Genomic DNA, 12,343 nt, shown 5'->3' on the forward strand with positions numbered 1-12,343 from the left:
GGCGGCGCGCGGCCACAGCGCCCCCTGCCGCCGCGGAGGAGAGCCCGGCGCGGGCGGCCGCTCGCTTTCCCGGGGACTGGCTGGGGATTCCCGTCTTAGGGTCCACCCAGGGGTGAGCGGACACTGTGCTTTGTCTAAGGCTCTCGCCAGTGCTGCTCCCCTCTGTTTGGCCTTGGCCTGTTTTGCTTTCCTGCACTCCTTATACGCTGAGATGCTACTGTAGAGGGTACAGAGATTAGTCCAGCACTTATGGTGTGGTTGTCGGGGTGCAAGTACGGGGCAAAGTGAGGACCTGGGACATGGTCCCTGGCAGAGTCCATCACGGTGGCGGAGAAGAACAGTGCTGCTCTCTTGCTGATGAAACCCCAGTGAAGCCTCATGAGCACAGTTTCCCTGTGAGTTCAAATCCATTCGTTCATCACCCATGCATTCATTTCAGGCCAATTTTTGATTATCTACTTCCTACAGTTTTTACTGTACAAAGTTTTAAGTCCGATGGGACTTAAGCTGGAGCTGGCGCAAAAATGAAGACAGTTAAGATACACTCTGCACCTTCGAGAGACCTGTGTATACCGTGTAGGGAGATCTGCGGTACCGAACCTGCGCAGGAGATGTCCCAGGCCCCGGCAGACACAGCGTACTTCACTTTTACAGGCCGGAAAAAGGGGATCCTGGGGGTCCGTGTTAACACATGAGCAGTAGGAAGTTTTGGAAATCAACTAGCATCCTTTTTGGATTCATGGAAAATAGAAAAATGGGTCTTGATGGTATTCAAGAAAAGTCTTTAAAATTGTCCTTCCTGGGCTCCCTTCCCTGCCCCTCTGTCAGGCTCGCCTTGTGCACCAGACGCTCACTTCTCCTGTCCTTCTCCACCTTTCCTAAGCTCTCTCAGATTCACTCCTTGCTTGTTCAGCTGCCGCTCACCGTTGATTCCTCCTAAATAACCCACTTCGCTTCCCACTGTGGATCGGGCCTGCAGTCTTTAATTTTTCCTCCTCTCTTATTCCCAACCTAAACTGAAGACTCTGATCAAAGGCAGGCTTCCTTGTCTGAGCAAGGGGACCAGGAGAATCTGTGAATATCGTTTTTTTTTTTTTCATGACTCAGTTGTAATTTTTTAAATATCCTGACCCTCTGCATATTGTTTCCCCATTCCAACATGAGCGACATGTTCATATCTGTAGGCAAACATAGTTTTTTTCTTTGTTAGCAACTTGCTTTTCACTTTCATGCTCTTTGGCTGTTTTTACAGAGTACAGAGATTTAAAAAAAATAGTAGTGCTATAAGTCAACAAAAAAGCTTGTGTTATCCTTAGATGTCTCGCCCCTGGCAAGGTACCCAGCCTTTCCTGGATGGAGCATCAATCCCAGGGGAGGATAGAGAAACAGGAAAATGACCAAAGGGCTTGTGGAGATAACAAAGAAGCTCCCAGCAGTCCAACAAGACAAGCTCAGTCCAAGTTTTTTCAAGTTAGAACTCATAGTAACTCAATGGGAAGAACTGCTCTATACCTTCTCTACCCGTTATATGTGACCTGCTAGTAAACATACTCTCCTTCTCTCCCGATGGTCTAGGCATAGCCAAGCGACAGTATTTCAGAGGAGAAAGACTGAGGCCAAGAGGAGCCAAGGAATTTGCTCCAGGGCCCACAGGAGAAAGCAGAGAAGCCAGGAGTGAAATGCAGGAGTGTGGGAGAGACGTGAAGATATGTCCCTCACAACCCCACACTGCCTTTGGAAGGGAGTGGGCAGTGAGAGCCGAGACATTTCAGGTGGACTGTGACTTGGGCAGACTTCCAAGAGGAGCTGAGAGGAAGGACATTCCAAGCAGCCGGAACTTCCTGCTTAAAAGGAAGAAAGGACACAGACAAGTGTGTGGTACAGGGCAAGCAAGGCTGGAAAGGTACCGAGGGCTGGAGGGGAAGGACCTTGAATGCCAAGGGAGGGTGTTAGTTTTTTAATTGTTCAAGAAAAACTTTTACAAACTGGGGCAGAGGGATAACACCAACGTGGATAAAAAACAAACCTATAAATAGTAGCAGTAATAATAATTGCACTAATAATTTTCTGGGGTAGTGATCTTTAACTTCAATAGCAATCAGTGACTGTAACTCAAATAGCATCTTTACCGTTAGGGAGACTTATATGAACTTGAGTTTATATCCAAATTTTAATAACATGTTAGGTAACTCTCTTGTGCTTTTTATTGTTGTTGTTTGGGTTTTTGAGAATTTCAACAATGGAGAAGGCCACAGAAATCCAATCTACACACAGTGCTGGACTTGAAGTTATATTACAAAGCTACAGTGATTAAAAACAGCATGGCACTGGCACGAAAACAGACATCACTGGAACAGAGTAGAGGATGCAGAAATAACTCCAGGTGTTTTCAGCTATTCGATCTTTGACAAAGGGACCAAAAACATACACTGAGGAAAGACAGCATTTTTATTAAGTGGTGTTGGGAAAAGTGGCTATCCACACATAGAAAACTGAATCTAGACTTACATCTCTCACCATGTGCTAAACTAAAATCAGAATGGATCAAAGATATAAATATTAAAACAGAAACACTTAACCTTCTGGAAATACAGTAGGTAAAACTCTTGAAGACATAGACATAGGCAAGGACTTTCTAAATGGAACCCTAATTGCATAAGAAGTATCAACAATCAGTAACAGATGATATCAAATTAAAAAGCTCTGCACAGTAGAAGAAGTAACCAACAGAGTGAAAAGACAACCTACAGAATGGAAAAAAATATTGCCAGCTATTCCAGAGACAGAGGACTAATATCTAGAATATATGAAGAACTAAAAAAAAAAAAAAAATAGACCTCTCCAACTAAAAGACCCAATGAAAAAAATGAGCAAATGAAATGAATAGACATGTCACAGGAGAAGCACAAATGGCTCATAAATACATGAAAGAATGTTCAACATAGTGGGCCATTAGAGAAATGAAAATGGAAACAACACTGAGATTCCATCTTACCTCAGAAAGAATGACCATCATCAAGAAATCAAATACAAGAAGTCCTCACTGCTGATTACTTCCTAACAGTATTGTGTGTTAAGAGGGTGGGTCTAGGGGCTGGGGATTTAGCTCAGCGGCAAAAGCGCCTGCCTGGCAAGCGCAAGGTCGTGAGTTCGGTTCCCGGTACCGGAGAAAAACCAAAAAAAAAACAAAAAAAAACAAAAAAAAAAAACAAAAAGAGGGTGGGTCTAGGACATTTTCCTTTTCACCATAACCCCTTCTGATTTATTTTATGAAAAGAGAGCTCAGCTAATTGTTTTCTCTTCCTCTGACTTTGCACTTATTAGATAATTTCTAGATAGAATTTTGCGTACACATAATGAAAACAGTGACAAGTCACAGGTGTACTTGCCATGTAGTACACCTGACCATTACAATTCTTACTGTAAACAATACACAAAGGACCTGGCATGGTGGGGCACAAGGCTGCGGCAGGAGAATCATAAGTTTGAGCCCAACCTGTGGAACTTAGGGAGACCCTGTCTCCAAATAAAAAATAAGACAAGGGCTGAGGATGTAGCTCAGTGTGAAGGTCCTGGGTTCCATCCCTAGTACCACCTTCCCTCCATTCCCTCACCCAACCTCTAATATATATATGTATTCATGATTTTTTTTAAAAAATTCAACCATGAAACCAAGGAGCCATTAGCTTTTAATTAATTTTCCTTTTGAAAATCCCAAGTTGAGTCCTTTTGATGGCTGAAGGCAGAGGAAATAACCAGGAAAGTGAGTCAGAAAGGAAAATTCCTGATGCTCAGGAATGCTTCAACAGAATCAGTTGGTTCTAGCTGCACTGTATCAGTTTTCCTCTTGTTCTATCCTTGTTGAGTTGACTCATAAGCTGTAAAAGTTCTTGGCCAATTATTTCAGGTTGACTTTGGGGCAATGAAAAAGAACATCTTAAAATTTTTAAAGAATCGGTTTATTGAGGTATAGTTTACATATAACAAAATCTTTAGTTTACAGTATACAATTTTAATGTTGGACCAATGTCAGGCAAGCATGACCACAGTCAGGTAATTCAACATTCCCACCTCTCTAAAAAATGCTAAAATGCTACCTTGTGCTCTTTTGCAGTTAATCTTCTTCCCTGTTTCCTGGCCCCTGAAAACTGCTATTTTCTTTTTCTTTTTGCAATTAAATTTTGCCTTTTCTAGAATTGCATGGAAATGGAGTCAAATAGCCTTTTGTATTTTTCTTCACTTATCATAAGTATTTTTGAGCTTCATCAGTGTTGTGTGCATCAATTCTTCTTTTTTACTGTTAAATACTCTTCCATTATCTTTGTAAGCCACGGTCTCTATCCAATTTTTTCACTGTTTCCAGTTTTTATCCATTATGAGGGAATCTGCTCTGAACATTGCTATACATGTTGATATACAGCCACCTAGTTATGAGATAGCTGGGTTGGGATCCAAGTTTGTGTTTAGCTCCTCCAGCTTTTTCTTTGTTTGTTTGTTTGTTTGTTTTTCTTCTGGTACCAGGAATCGAACTCACGACCTTGTGCTTGCCAGGCAGGTGCTTTGCCACTGAGCCTCTCCTGCAGCTTTTTCTAAAGTGAGTATATTATGTTGTGTTCCAGTCATCAATGATGAGTTTCGGTTATTCCACATCTTCACCGACCCTGAAGTTGTCAAAGTTTTAATGGTGACAGCTTATTGTGGTTTCAGTTTGCATGTCCCTGCTGACTAATGCAGTTCATCACTTCAGCTCCTGATTTATCTTCTTGGGGGAAAGGCCATTTCAAATCTCTTGCCCATTTTGAAAGTTGGATTATTGGGCTGGATAACAATCCTTTGTGTTTGCAACCCCTCCTCAATCTGTGTTTTCCTTTTTCATTTTCTTAGTTTTTTGAAGTTAAAGTTTGATAAAGTGCCATTTATCAATAATTTTGTGTGCAGTCTAGGAAGTCCTTGCTTAACCCCAAATTGGAGAGATTTTCTCCTATGTTTTCTTCTCCAACTCTTTCTATCCTTATGTTTAGGTCATTGATCCAGGAGTATAGCAGAGCTAACATGGGGACATGTGGTGGAAATATTCCTAGATGCATTTAGTCAATATTGATGGAACAGTGTGCTAGGCACTAGGACAGGACAGGAAATGAAATAATTTCTTGCTTCCATGGACCTTACTTTGTCTCTCTCTCTGTCTCTGTCTCTTCTCTCTTTCACAGATCACACTATGTACCTTGGACTGTCCTGAACTCACAGTGATCCTCCTCCCTCAGCCTCCTAAGTACCAGGATTACAAGCATGTCCTGCGCCACCTGGCAATGCAGCTTATTTTCTACTGAGGGGTAACAAATAACTAAAATAAACTATTTTCTCTTTTATTTTGAATACATTCGCTGCTCAGAGAAGGTACACACTGGTTACCCATAGCTTTTCTTTTTCTTTTTCAGGTTTCTAGGAACTTTTTTTTTTTTTCCTGAGAAATGCAGACCCTCACCATTTTGGCTTTTATTCACTTAAATAAGAACACTGTTCTCCCAATTTAGCTTTTCAGTAGCTTGAATTACAGTCCACCACAGAGATCCCAAGCTGCAGTACTGATTGGATGCTGCATTAGAATGTTTTCTGCAATCAATAGACATTTACCTAAGCCACATTAATTAACAAGAAAAAAAGCTGAAGGCACTTTATCATAAGGATACACTGTTCAGAGCCCAGGAAACAGGAACTGGGTTCTCTGGACTTAATATTTGCCTATTTCTCTTCCCATCTCCAGATGGACTGTCCCCCAGCTCCTCTATGTAGCTGAAGAGACTAAGGTCACATGGCCCTGAGTGTAGAGGCAGCAGATCTAGCTGTACTTGAGACAGCCTCACAGTCTACGGTTTATGACACAACCTGCCCAGAATGGAGTTGGTAGAACAGACACGGCCGCCTAGGACCCATCCCTGCCATTAGCTCTTTCCTAGAGAGCAGCCATGTGGAGATCAGGTAGATCCTCCAAAGGGTAGGATGGGCGCAGAGGAACGAGTTCTTAATGGAATGTGGTTCTATGCGAACACAGCAGAGATAATGAGAGGTTCTGTTCTACACAGCTCTGAAGGCAATGGTCCAGGTGATGCAAATCCTTTGTGGAAACGCTTGTTATGACTGATCTCTCAGTAAGCTATGCAATTTCAATTTCTTAATAAAGACCAAATTATCAACTTTGCATCATCCCTCATAAATATATGTTTTAGATTCTAAAAACTTAAATGTAGCTAAGGTCCTATAAAAATAAAGGCAAGTCTTAATAGAGGGAGCTTGCAGGGAATTGTAGAGGTCTAATTTAAATACACCTAATAATATATACAAAGGGGAGGGAACACAGGTATCAGCAATTAGTCTCCTCCTTTTGGTCTACTGTGTATCTAGGGAGCTGCTATGTCTTTTTTTCACTTTGCTTCTAGTACCTAGCCAGTGAAGGGGAAAACAGGCAAACATCAGCAGCAACTGTCTTCCTCTGTAGTCCTTCAATGGTTCCCAAACCCTTTTATGGCACTTGTGAGCTCCCAGCTGTCCTTCACTTACCCACCACCCAGGCCCATCATTTTCAAGGTGAAAGTCATGCCCTACTAGTTGGGTTGTAAAATCAATTTTAGCTACCACTACTTTGAGCAGAGAATTATAAAATGGAAGAGAACATGTGAAGCAACACAGAACATCATTATGTGGAATACTTTGTGGAACAAACTACCTGAGACCCTGTCCCCCTTTGATTCTGTCCCAGGGAACTGGGCTGAACCCCAGAGGGTAAAGCCAGTGACAAATGGCTGCTAGGCACTCAAGGGAAAATGGTGCTGAGCATAGCAGACTTAACCAGGTGAAGGATTTGTCTGGACATCGCTTAGAAGAAAATGGTCCAGAATATACGCATGCGGGCACACGTGTATCAGATCATTGTTAGATTATATCCCACCTACAAATTATGATCCACGTTTGGAAGCCACTCCCTGGCACAGCCTCACCATCTTCCTGCCTTCTCTTTCATAACTGCACAAATTTGTGTGAGCAAAGTACTTTTGCACGTGTGACTGCCAAACACCCTTGCTTTTCAGTCTGCTTAACCTTTATTTCTGATGGAAAACCTTTGCTCATCTATCTAAGCTCTGAAAGAGACTGCCCACGTTGCATGCATTTTTGCATGTCTGGTGCTTAGCATTGTTAGCTCATAAGAGCTCGATAAATACTTGCTCAATTAATTCTAAGCTCGGTGAGATGTTATTTACATTTTTACACTGGAAGCCTGCAAAGGAGTCTTCAAAGTTTAGAACACATTTTGCTAATATATTCTTGTAATTTAACCATACATTACTTACTACAGTTAAAATCACTTTACATTAAAGTAAAAAAAAAAAAAAGAATAACTCCAAGAAAGCATCTTAAAACTGTGGTTTTTATTTGCTACCAATATTTTTATTGTAAGAAATACAAAAGGTATGACAAATGTACAAATCATTTTCTTTTTGCTTCAATCAACTGAGCTTGAGCATAAGTGAACAAAATGGACAGTAACATTCCAACACTAGTTTTGAAAAAACAATGAATCCCATTATTGGACAATAAATACCTAAATTTCCATTCTAGCACCCAGTAAGACATCCAGTTTCCAAAGGATTATTGGTCTGTAACCCTCTGAATTTTCTGATCGGTCACCTTTGCCATTGCAACAGAATCACCACTGCAGTGCTCCTTCCCCCCACAAATCTTAGGATGAGACACACACTGGACTGGCTGCGTCTGACCTCAGAAGCCCTGGGTCATAAAGTATCATTCACTTGAGATACTTTTAAAAAAATAGATTTCTAGTGATGGGGTATTTACTAGAAGTTGTGGTGCTCCTTGAATGACATACTTTACAAGACACAAACACCTACTTTTGTTTTCCTTTTCTCGTGGGAAGGGTTTAGATAAATGGACCAGTATTTTCATCTGCTTCAAAGGGAGTGAGTGCGTTTAGCTGAGGGTAACCTGAGATACACCCTTCTTTCCTTTCCTTTTTATTGGCCTTAGGAAGGCTTCCGGCGTGGAATAAGGGAGGTCACTAAATGGCCCACCTGGCCCTTCCCATTCTGTTATCTTCACCCAAGGTCATCTTTCTTTGAGGGCTAATGATCTGGATAGGTAGGAAGATTCCTGCTTCAGAGGTTGTGCTACACCCACCTGGGAGCAGACCACAGGGCTTGTATATTCTGAGGAAAGATACTTGCGTGGACCTGACTGGCCAGTGTGGCAACTCAATCTTGCTTTCAGGGAAAAGAGCAGAAGCAACATCTGACACCAAGCCATCTGCCAGCATTCTTGTAAGACTGTGTTCCAGGCAGGGATTTTCCACACTGCTTCTTTGACCTGCTGAACCGAAAGCACCAAAACAGAGCGTTCTGCGGCAACATGAGCAAACGGAATGAGAGTCATTATGCACCTTGAGAGAAAATGCACCCTGATGTCTGTACCCTGATATTAAAATAGCAGAATGAATTTCAAGTATGAAGAAAATACAGTAAAAGGATAGCCTGTAGAGGGATAGGAAACAGCAGCTTGGAATGTGGTTTGTATTCTCGGTTAGTTCCTCTCTTGGTACCACAGCCAAAACTGAATGCTCTGTAGAATGACTTGGTTTAAACATCAAGATGCATACAAAGATGCTAGAAGGCGTATCTGACTGACATCACAAGCACATTCTGTGCCTGGCATCGGGGGCCAAAGGCCAAGCGGAGGTCGTGGTCAGACCTATGTAGGTAAACCGTGGTACCTAAGGTACCTCTTATCATGTCCCTGATGCCTCCCCCATCTCCAGTCAGCAGAGGAGGATGGACAAGCTACAGTGGTGGCAAGGAGCACCTTAGTGGGAAGGAGGAAGAGATGCAGGGGTGGGTATAGGACGTGGGAATATTGGTCATCCTGGGCTGGTTCTTCACACAGCCTAGATTAGCATCTGATGTGCACAATCTCTGTATTTCTGTGACTTCAAACAAAAAACCAACGAGGCAAATGTTTAGACTAAGAGTTTCCTTAACTTTTAGAACATTTTCTATTATAAATCAGAAAAAAGAAGCTTACTGTATGACAGCTTTGGCGAAACCCGGGAGAAAGTTTTAAAACTATGGGAAGGCAGAAGCACTAATGCATATGATAGTGAAAATATACTTCTACACATCTCAGAAATGAGAATCCTCTAAAACTCTCTAGCTCTGATCTGCACTGTGTGGGAACTGATACTGTGCTTTTCTGAACACGTACTGCTCTTCTATACCAAACACTTGCCCTTTAACCTTCAGATCAAATCTAAAAATGCAACAAGCTTTGCAGGTTTTGGGACTTGCTGGTCGTTAAAACCTCCTTGTCTATTATTGCAATCCTAGATTATTATTAACAGGTTGGATTGCTTCTGTACACAGCAAAGTTGCCCAAAGGGTGCAATCTTGGACTTTTCCATCCGTCACACTCTGGAAGCCTCGACATAAGCTGCCAGTTCTGTTCCCACAAAGCAGTTTTGACGCTGCTTCCCTCTCAACAGTTCTACCTGTCCCACTGCTGTGTGGAACACCCACAACAGCGCTAGACCATGGGGGAAACTTCTTCACAGGCCAGGCAAGAGGCACCCCGCTACACCTATCTCTGCTGCGCATCTACTTTGCTGGCCACCTGGCATAGTTCCTAAGTTAAGGCAGCCTCTAAAATGCTTTTCTACCTTTAGCTTTTACTTTTGCTGTAATTTCACACTAAGCTAAATGCACACTGGACAAAAGCAACAGCTATGAAGTCCTTTGCTTTAGTTTCCTTACATAATGATAAAAACACCTAGACACCAAGAGTACTACATCCACACACCTAAATCTACTCATCGTGTAGAAATGCATGCAGCTTATTTGGGGACTCAGTCTAAGTTTTATTTCCTTTACTCTATCAAGGCCACAATGAACGTTAAATGCAAACTGCAAATCTTAACCTTCAGTTCCACTTTCACAGGACTAGTGTGATTCAGCAATAAATAATATACGTGAACAATAGAAATAATTTATGCAAATGTCAAACTTGAAAAAATCAGACACCTGTTAAGTGCTGTTCCTAGGATGCTATTCACTCCATGTACTAACACAGTTCTCACTAATCACAGGAAAACAAGTGAATAAAAAGGAAGTAGGGAACTCTAACACAAGTGTGTCTATTGCTGCAGATGACCAAGAAGGAAACATACACGATGTACTCGGGAGTTCAAGAGATGTGCTACTGCTGGAATCTAATTTTTCAGAGCCTTCAAAGTCAAACTCTGCATTGCTGATGACCACATAAATACAAGTTACTGCATTTCATAAAGCCTAAGATTAGAACATTCAACGGTACAAAGCGTATCTACAGAACTGTAACCTAAACATATCAATAGTTTGGCTAGAAACCAGAGTCCAAAATTAAACAGCTGTGTGGCCGTTTGCTGGTTGGTGCCACATAGGACGTGGCCGTCACTATGCAGCTATGTATGTGCACCCTTCAAGGAAACCTGCATCTGACAACCCAAACTCTTAAATTAGAGACGGGCTTGGTTATTTGTGTGAGCAATCACACGAAAGGTCCTCTGCACAAGAAAATGCCATTACAACATCATTTTCTTTCATACCTTTAATTGCCTGGCAAATAAAAAATGGAAGCTAATGAGTAGCTCCCGCCAACTGAAGTAGAAAATGAACAATTTTTCAAAAAATTTCGATACGTCTTTTGCCCTCATGCACGTAGGATGACAGAAAAAAAAAAACTTTAATTGTATATCTCCTCTTTAAAAAACAAAAGCAAAGAAGCTGAGCTTAGCACTTGAGATGCCTGGTCGACCGCTTCGCATTGAGCAGTCTACCGCATCTGCATACCCGAGGGCGGGAGGATTGCGTTGTACTTCGAGATACGCAGGAGACACCCGTTCGCGTCTAGGGCCGCTTTACTCCCTAAGACTGCACAACAGATGCCGCTGAGCCAGCAGCGGGGAGCCCAGCAAGGACAGCTCCGCCCCCTGCCACTCACCTGTCGGTGCCACAAGGCTTCCCGGGCGGTGCGGTTGGGACCACAAGCCCGAGGGTCAGACTGGCCCCGACAGCAAACCTACCAACCCCAGGTTTGAATCCGGCCTTTCACTGTGGTGTCGGTGGGTGCAGGGGGCGAATTAGTGCCAGGCCTGCCTCTCAGAGCTTTGACAGGTCCAAGTGATTCACTCTGTTTGTTTTTGTTTTTTCTCCGGTACCGGGAACCGAACTCACGACCTTGTGCTTGCCAGGCAGGCGCTTTTGCCGCTGAGCTAAATCCCCAGCCCCCAAGTGATTCACTCTGAAGAAAGCAGGTCCATAAACTGTCTTGTGTTGTGCTCAAGAAACTTTAAAACACTCTCATCACCTTCCTCCCAGATTTTGTAAATCACCGGGGAAGGAGATAATGGGCCTCTGGGCAGAAATGTGAACTTAAAAAAAGAAAAGAAAAACAGTAATATATATTGCATAAAGTTGCCAAAAAACTTGCGATGTGGTGAAATCAAACGGTTAGGTAAATGTGCTCTTAAATTACTATGCTCACACACTTAAGACAAAGTTCAAAAATTTTTGTGTTGCTTGTGATTGAACCCAGAACCTTGCACAAGCAAGGCCTGTACTCTACCACTGGGCTACATCCCCAGCCCTTTTCCAACGGCATAAGAATTTATATTTCTGACTACACAAATATAAAAATTACCAGCTCTTTTAGTATTTTGAGTCTCATTTCAGTATAGCAATTTTTTTTTCTTTTGAGACAGGGTCTTGCTATGCAGTCCAAGCTGGGCTTGAGCTCACTTCGTAGCCCAGGCTGGTCTTGAACCTGCAACGATCCTCCTGCCTCAGCCTCTCAAGTGCTAGGATTACAGGTGTGCGCCACCACGCCCAGCAGTATTATAGCAATTCTTTAGAAATTTTGTGCATTTAATTACTGATACACTACTTATTTTGCTCGTGTGATTTTTTTTTCTTTTTTCTTTTTGAACCAGGAATTGAACTCAGCACCTCACATATGGAAGATGGGAGATGTGTGCTACTGAGCCGTATCCCCAGCCTCTGCTCAGCTGACTTTTAAGCTAGGGCTTTAAAACTGAATTGCTCATCCCCACCATGGTAGGGGATGTGAAAGCAGTAGACGGTGTGGGTGTTTTGCCTGGAGCCAGTGTTATACTCCTAACAAAACTGTCCCCTTCACAGGTAAGGGTTGTTTTTCAGTAAGCCTGCCTAACCTAGAAAAGGTAATTAGGCACCTCAAAAAATGTTAAATAAATGAATGACTGGGCTTTATTCAAATGATCAAAATCTAT

At 42.4% G+C, this 12,343-nt stretch overlaps 1 long non-coding RNA gene across 1 annotated transcript; it reads left to right on the top strand.

Annotated features, from left to right (window-relative positions):
* Window positions 1–11: 11 nt before the first annotated feature.
* LOC102005832 lies at window positions 12–6,199 on the top strand. The gene is made up of 3 exons (XR_261519.2): window positions 12–395; window positions 1,576–1,903; window positions 5,211–6,199. It is a non-coding gene; the product is annotated as an uncharacterized LOC102005832 (long non-coding RNA).
* Window positions 6,200–12,343: the final 6,144 nt, after the last annotated feature.

This window comes from Chinchilla lanigera, unplaced genomic scaffold (genome assembly GCF_000276665.1).
Source record: "Chinchilla lanigera isolate Chin_1 unplaced genomic scaffold, ChiLan1.0 scaffold00031, whole genome shotgun sequence".
NCBI lineage: Eukaryota > Metazoa > Chordata > Mammalia > Rodentia > Chinchillidae > Chinchilla > Chinchilla lanigera.